We start from the raw sequence: 8238 nt of genomic DNA on the forward strand, positions 1-8238 counted from the left end.
AATTCTGTAAAATTCTTCGGAAAAATGGCTGTAAATTATGCTATAATTGTTGTTATACATATTTTTTACCGATTTATTATTTAATCGCCTTATTGTGATTTTAAGTAACGTGTTACCTTTTATATTATATTTAAAAATAATTAAAAAATATAATAATACAAATTATATATATTAATCGTGCAATTTATTACGATATATATAAATTATATGTTTTATTTTTATTTATTTAAATTGATTAAATAAAAAAAAGAATTTCTCAGAAATACTTTGAATTATTTAATGTTTTTGTAATTTTTATTAATTTAATAAAGCAACTTTTTTAATGGAAAAGAAAAGTATAGTATGGCCAAGGCCGTCGAGAGGAGAGATTTGGAGATTTTTCCCCGGGCCTGGGGAAAACTTACTGGTTCCTAGTGGTTCCTGTCCCTAGAAATTAATATTCTTTTTTTACTAACAAAAAAAATTGTTTAAGACTGCTTTTTATTAAATAAACACGTTCTACTTTTTAAAAAAAATGGCCAAAGAGACCCACTATACCCTACCCCGTATAAGCCCTCGACGGCCCGAGGACGACTCAAAAGTCAGTTAACCGTTGTAAGATTTAAATTGTTGCCGCTTTGTTTTGTAATTAATTGTATCCAAATTGATACGTTAGAGAGGTTGCGGCCGACGTCTTCAACGCGAAGAAGTGTTCCTGTGAGCCTAAACGTTTGACAATGGCGTTTGGAACGTCGAGCATTCCACTGACGTTCCAAACGCCATTGACAAACTGTCCCCAGCGCAGTACAGTACTCGGGACAGCGGCTAACTGATTTTTGATAAAGCGCGGCTAACTGATTTTTGAGCCCATCCTTAGTCTTTAAATCTACGAGTATTTCTAAGCGGGCCTATAGAATCTGAGAAATAACATTATAATAATGTTTGAACATAAAATAGAAACGAATGCGGGTAACACGCTGTTGTTTGACATTAACACCAGAAGGCCAACTGTTTTATAGCCTTATGCGAAGAGGAAATTGTCCGTATCCTATTATTGTCCTATTATTACTCGATGGATTCTATATCGCACGTAACTTAACAATGCATCGAGCGATCGGACTTTTATCGGTTTTATTGTGTAGTAATACATAGGTAACATAGGTTGCCGCAGTGATAAAATTTCTGTTTTAACGTTAAAAACTTTATTTTTTAAATACAGAAACAGGTAAGTTAACAATAAATGCATTATATTATCTATAATATTTACCTGTATTTAATTAATAAATTGGTAAATTTTATCAAATAATCTAAGTGTAAATATTGATAATCTTTCCGTCTTTGTTCGTCTAAATTCGTGGAATTTCGGTCTGTTTCTTGGTTTTTTATTGACGTTTAGGCTACTATTACATATAAATGTAAACAAACAGGGAAAGGTATGCAAATGAGTTTAAACAATTATTATCTGTTTATTTTTCAGCGTGCGCCGTTTTATTAACAATTTATAAGAAAAAATTATTTAAATTATTAAAAATGTTTAATTTATATAAATTAAAATAAATACTTTTATAATTTAAGCATTTATTTGAACAATAAATTAATTCGTTTTTGTTTTTACAAAGTCAAAAAAATTAAAATTTATTATGTAAAATCGTATACAGAATTAAGTGAATTGAGCATAAATTCTTTTAAAAAAATAATAATATGAAATATAATTTAAAATCTCTTTTTAATTTAAATTCTCATAATTTTCTTAATAGTATTCTTCTTAAGTTTTATATTCATAAAATTAAAAAAATATGTATATATAGGAAAAGAAAAAATGAGACAAAATGAAGAGAAGAGTTTCTGAAATAGTCCCCTGTAAAATCTTCCTACGAAAAAGCCAACAACGAGTTGATTAACTTTCCCAGTAACAATTAAAACTGCGTGTGTCGCCATCTGTTACGACATTTTATTATTAAAAACTTTTTATACGCTTTTATTATTATAAAATGGAAAAAAAGCTTAATTTTGAGAATAGAAATGGTTTTTATAAAAAATGTAAATGCTAATAACGGGTAAAATCGTCATTAAGTCCCACCCCTCGACTTTTAACCACAAAATTTAATAGCATCGATCCGATACATAACCCCCTGCAAAATTTCAGAAATTTTTGACAAAACGCAGAGAAATTATTAAGCTACAAAGAGGGGAGCGTAATAATTTGCGTGAGCTTTTTGCATTTCAAACATTGTAAAATGCAAAAAAAAGAAAAAAAATGCATTTTACGATGTTTCGACGTCTTCGAGGTCAAAAATGTAAAAATCTTTGGGCGTCATTTTTTGACCGATTGTGATATTTTCTCTCTGTTATATATAGGCTATAACATAGCCGGGGAAAGTAAAAAAAGTGGCGGAGAAATTCAAAATTTTCTTAACCAATCGCCGTTGAGATCGCCATATCTTCGGCTAATCTTCGAGAATATGTATATTATATTTAAAACTTTTCTAATAAATTCTACGAAAGATCTTCTATAATTTTAATGTTAAAAAAATGAATAATAAAGACAATTAAGCGAAAAGAATACCTTTGTATTAGAATTTGTATCAGACAGGAGGGATATTATTTAACGGAAGCTTCTGAAAAATTTCCAAATAATTCAACTAAATTAATGAAATTTCTATCGATTTTAAAATAAATTTAACTTCGTTTTAATTTTTAGTATATAACATTGAACAAATCATTACGATTATTTACACAGGGATAGAAAGTAACGTTCGAAATTTAGCGATTTATATCTATTAGAAAAAAGACTATAAATCAACAGTTAGACCCGGACAGTGGCAAAGTTTGCTTAACTGATTTATGCAAAAATGTATGAAAACTTTAGAGGATTATACGCAAAGTTGCGGCTTTGTAAATAGAAATCGCTGGAAAACCATTCATTTTACTTCGTATTGAACTGTTCAATGTCTATTTTTGACAACCTTAACCGATAATTTATGTTTTTAGATATTTAAATCGGCGACAGTTAGACTCCTTCCAATCAAACGAGGATGACTAATATCGTTTTTTCGATATTTTTATTTGCTTAATTTCTTTAAAATTATTTTCTACGCAGAAATAATGATTTATTTAATTAATTATTTTGAATTTTCGACACATTTTGATAAAATTAAAGTTTAGCTCATTAAATGCTCTTATGAATTTTTTAAAATAATTTATTACATTTTAATTATTACAGTATAATATTTTTTTGTCCAAAGCCTAATTGTTTTATAATTATCAATTTACCTTTATTAAATTTTACCTATTGTGAAATTATATATTATTCGTACTAACTTCCCGAGAAACTGCCCGTTCGACGAAGCTAAAATTGCTTTCTTTTATAAGTCCCCAGACACACGGATGGACCGAGTAAATTTGCTTTAATGTGGCCAGACGAAAGATTCGATGTAAAAAAAAATCTGTAGAGTTAGTAGACGAGCCATTTTCGTGAATGCGGTGTTAAATTTGCATCGTATTACTACTATTTTTGGTTATTTAGTTTATTATTTTAATCTTACAGATTGCCACTTACTGCCACTTTTAATGTCTCGACTTACCACTTTCGTCCCCTTCTAGCGCCACAGTTTATCTTTTTCTTTCATTTTTAATGCCCCTTCCTATTAAATTTACGATTTTGATATTGCCCACGATTAGATATAATACTTTCCTACGGATAATTTAAAGAACTTATAGACCTTTTGATGATAATAACAATTTTCAAACGTAACCTACAGGAAATGCGACACACAAAATTTCCTATATAAACTAAACTTATTCGCGTTTAAAATTGCTTCAAACTAACACTAGATACATTAACACCTATTAAGGTTTTGCTCTACGGCTTCAATTTTTCAAATATAGAATATTTGTCATAATAATGTACCGTACAGTACTTTCATGCATCAGATTGGAAAGTTTCGTGACACCATTATCTAAGTCAAAAACTCGATTTCAAACGTTATCGATTCACGATGTTAAACACAACTAACTCCTTTTCAACAGTAAGTATTGTCGACTCGCAACGGAAATTTCGAACGGTATTTTGGACAAAAATTTATTGTTTGTCCATTGAAGAGATTGATCGAATACGTACGAATGTAAATACGTAAGCTATACGAGTTATCATTTTATTGTTACGCCGTAAAAATATATTTACGAATGCGTAACCCGAAATTGTCGTACTACGTTTTGAAAACTTCGATCGCAATATTACGTAATTGACACGACCAGAAACTTTCTTTATCCCGAAGAAAAAAATCTAGCAACGAGTTGCTTAACTTTCCCGGCGGCGCCATTCGTTATGATATTTCGTTTTAAAAACTGTTTATATTTTTAACTGTTATAAAATGACAAAAAGGTTCATTTTGAGGGTAGCGATGGTTTTATTTATTGTAAATGCTAATAACCAGTAAAATCGTCATTAAGTCCGACCCTACAGGAGATACATACGACCTCCATTATTTCTCCATTCCCTCGACCTTTAACTAGCAAAATTTAATAGCATCAATCCCGCTAATACACAAACTTCCAGGCAAAATTTTTAAAACTTTCGACAAAAATTACGGGAGTTATTTAGCTTCAAATAGGGTGAACAAAATCGTGCCCCCTCACATACACATCCATACACATAGAAATTACCCCTTTTTTGCATTTCTCGATATTTCAAGGTGTCCCGAGTCTAAAAATGTAAATTTTTGGGGTGGGTCATTTTCGACCGATGGCCCATACTTTCCTGTTATATATAACAGTAGGGAAAGTAAAAATCCATTCCGGAATATGTATTTTTCTACATTTTGCTTACAAAACTTGGAACGCATTAGCTTAATTAAGGAAGTATACGAAGTCAGTATTATAAATCATTCGTCGATATGAATTAGTTCCTTCTGAAAATCGCTGACCCGTTTGGCAGGTGAGGTTTGTTCGAACAGAAGTTCCTGATGCACGCGCAATGTCATTTTACAATGCGAAGAATAAGTGCATGCCGGTTCTAAATCAGTTACAGTTAGGGACTAGGGACTTGCGTAGGAGTAACCTAAATTAAGAAAGAACGAGTACAGATAACTTAGCTCTATTTGAGACGTGTACGATCGTACAAGGAAACCAAGAAAAAAAAAGTCAACAGGGGTTGCGCGCCATAACACGTCTTCGTAAACAGACTTACATGGCAGAATTGCGGAGAGTTACAGTGAGTGTCAGTTCTTTCTCTGTTAAAATAGTGTAAATTTGTAAAAATATTTGCAAGAACTTTGTTTCGTCGTAATTTCACAATTTCTACTTAATTCCCGTACAAAATTAATAGTTCACCCGGACAGCGAGTCAATTCCCGGACTGTCCGGGTGTGTCCGGACGGGCGGTAACAGTAATTTGAGCTAAAATGAGCTAAATGTGTTTGTAATGCAGCAAATACCTTTCAAAAATTTCCCAATAAATCAACGTATGGAAAGATTTATCTTAAATATTACCGAAAGTCGATGTATCGAATATTTCCGTGAACAGTCTCTTCGCAAAAACGCCCTCGAGATTATTTCCAAACTGTAGGCTAACTTTTGGCGCTAAAGTCTCGGAGACGACGTCATCGTCCGCCAACATTCGCCTAGATAAAGAACAGACGATGCAAACGTTTCACAAAGACAACTTAATTCATTTTTACTGTTACAATGAATATCCCAAACTTTCGGTTTCGAAATTAACAGAAGAGTCGTCTCTCCTTCAATCCTTAGAGGCGACTTCCATCCAAAACGTTGCGGATAGAGGTCGCCTCTAATGAGTCCTCGGCACGAATGGGACCCCCCTCTAAGGTAGACCACAAGCAAACCTCCTATGGTCTACTCTACAGCCTGAATCTGCAACGTATTTCACCTAAGTTAATAGATTATCGTATTTCCCTACGTGATATTCGCAGGTTTTCCGTGTTTAAAAAGCAAGACGAAAGGCGAGTGCGTGTTACACACTTATTTTGAATTTCTATTACAAAACTCGCGCCTATGAAACATTGGCTACAGTACAGGCGCGGGGGTTCAATTGTGACTGAACCCCGCGCCCCAAACAAAATCCTACAAAGTCAGAATTCTACCCGAGACAAAATCGGTCCGTCCTACTTTTCCACCCAAAAATATATACATATACAGGATGTTCACTTTAACATTAATTCAGATCTTTCCACCATTCCACGTAATGCGTAGATGCATTAGTACCACCGCTACGGACTGTCGAACGGCCTATCGCTCTGGGGACCCGGGATCGAATCCGAAAGGGTCAAAAAAATACCCAGGAACTTTTCGGGGATGGGCTGGTCACGGGGCGAAAAATTTTTTTAAAAAAAAAGTACCGCTGCTACGTTTACGCTAGAATAAACTAAATATGTCGGAAAAAGGAAGATGTGTAAATGGCGCAGTAGACATTTAGAATAAAATTTTCCCTCTATGCTAAGCATGTTGGCGGAATGGAATCATTTTAATTAAGAAGATTAATCGTAACGTACAAAGAGTAAAATCCAACATTACGTCAATGAACGAAAAAACAGCTTTATTTTGCTATAGTATACATTTAAAACGATCCGCTCAGGGTGCAGGGTGGAAAGCGCTGGTGGAATATACGCGCTTGTTTCCGGAGCATTTCGTCTCGTTTTCCCATAAAATATAATAATTACTGGAAAACAAGAACGAGGCATTCTCTGGGTGCTCTACCAATTAGTAGACTGCTCTTTTATAAGGACACCGGCGTCACGTGTCGCCATCTCATTTGTCCACATTTCGTTTTTAATTTTAATCCGTCCGGCAAAATTTACGTATTGTCACCGAACTTTCACACGATTTTACCTTTTTCCTCGCGAACGAATTACGATGTCTTACGCATCATTGTTTTCAACAGCCGAGTAATTGGCATTCCAATGTTATCTAATTTCGTGAATTTTCGTAATAGTTTTCAGTCCAGTCATAATTTTTACCACTCTGATTGTAATGGATAAAACTCGAGTACGTATCTCTTGGCCTTCGTCTTAACAAGTTAAGTTTAACTCCGATATTTTCAGTAGCACCTGAAAATTTTTAACACGCTGATAATACGAGAGTAAACGGCACTTAAGGCTTCTTCGTCGGGTTTGAATTACTTCCGTTTGATATCTTTGTTAATAATTAATTAAAACAACTGTAAAATGTGTTATAAGTGACATTTTACTATAAACATTTTATCAGTAAAAATGCTGTTGGAGTATTCTGATAATAGATTTAAGATATAACACTTTTTGACAGCAATTTATCATTGTATTCTTTTAGATAGAATAGTACTCCTCGTCGATAACTTTCTTTTAAATTAATAATAAACCGAATGTCGGGTCCCGTCCCTCACGCCCGACCAGTTCCAGCGTGGGGTGGGCACCGAGACGGTCTTTTTGAATCGACCACAACGCGCCGGCTAAAAGACCCTCTGAGGTTCCCCGGCGCAGAAAAAGGAAAAACAACCAAATTCTCTTATTTTAAATGTACTAAAACCGTACGATATTTTTTCGCACATTATAAAATCTGTTTAGGCCCGCGATGGAGCCGAAAGGGATTAATTATTCCATCCGCAATTGTACTCATTTAATATTTTTAAAAACTTCGTAGGGTAGACTCTGGCCAATCCGGCCTCTTAATTATTCGACGTACCCTTCGGCGCGATTGCCTAGTCGTTTTCGCTTTTACGAAAATGTTAGTCACAAATACTTTCCTCTTTTATTTCTTTCCTCAAAATCGAGAGCCACATTACTTACCAGCTGGTCCGCATAAAGCATCGGTAGCAAAGGGCACCACATTTGCCTTCCCTTTAGGCCTATAAACTTTTAGTAATCAGGCATTCCTTTGTTCGACCGGTAGCCTAGGTAAGCGTAAACACCAAAATGTAACAAATAAGGTGTTTTGTTAACTCTATTGTTTAGAACAACGGTTCCCAACCTTTTTCGGGTGGCGACCCCCTTTTTATGAAAGCTAAGTGACCCGCGACCCCGATACAATTGAAAAAGGTATTTTTAATAAGGTAATTAAAAAAACAATGAAATTAGTTTTTTAGTATAATTTTATTTTAAATTATGTTTAATAATTAATTTAATGAGATGGTTGAAATTGCATGTATTATTAACCAGCCTCAAAATTCGCGGGTGAGATTTTGTTAACGCCAACCTCATGTCATTCTCAACATTTAATTTATTCCTCTCAAAACTCTCAACACATGTTTCAACCAACTGTGACAGAATAG

The sequence above is a fragment of the Centruroides sculpturatus genome, unplaced genomic scaffold, assembly GCF_000671375.1.
Source record: "Centruroides sculpturatus isolate CEXI.00-Female unplaced genomic scaffold, Cexi_2.0 scaffold776, whole genome shotgun sequence".
Classification (NCBI taxonomy): Eukaryota; Metazoa; Arthropoda; class Arachnida; order Scorpiones; family Buthidae; genus Centruroides; species Centruroides sculpturatus.